Source organism: Arachis duranensis, chromosome 8 (assembly GCF_000817695.3).
Source record: "Arachis duranensis cultivar V14167 chromosome 8, aradu.V14167.gnm2.J7QH, whole genome shotgun sequence".
NCBI classification, from domain to species: Eukaryota; Viridiplantae; Streptophyta; class Magnoliopsida; order Fabales; family Fabaceae; genus Arachis; species Arachis duranensis.
In genome coordinates this window covers 38043820-38044316 of record NC_029779.3, presented here as the reverse complement: position 1 = coordinate 38044316, position 497 = coordinate 38043820, and positions in this window count along the sequence as shown.

Below are 497 nucleotides of genomic sequence, written 5' to 3'. Positions count from 1 at the left end.
AGAAGTGATGCAAAAGCAATAAGGTGAGATATAGATAATCCTTATATAAATGCCTTTTGTGTTTTGATGTTGCATAGTTGCACACACCTAATAATGAACTTGAAGATACTAATAGTGAGTAGTTAATGCCTGAATCCAGCAGAATTCCTCATTCACTTTTGTCATAATGTGCACACGTTAGAACACTTGATTCTGTGTAGCTTTAGGAAGCTCTTTTAGAAATTATTCTAGTAGGTAAGCCTTTTAAATTTGTGTTGGATAAACCATTTTTATTTCTTAAAATGTGATTCTAGAATCAATTATGCTTATATTTCGTTCCTGTGGTTCTTTAGTTATGTATGATTCAATTATGTTCAATGAAATTGGCACAAGTAAATTATTATCTGAAGGAATCCAAGTAATGGATAAAATCAAAGAGATTCTACCACTCTTCTTTTGCTCTGCCTCTGCTCCTTTGCTTTTGGTTTTATTTGTTCTTTTTTTTTTTTTTACCCTGG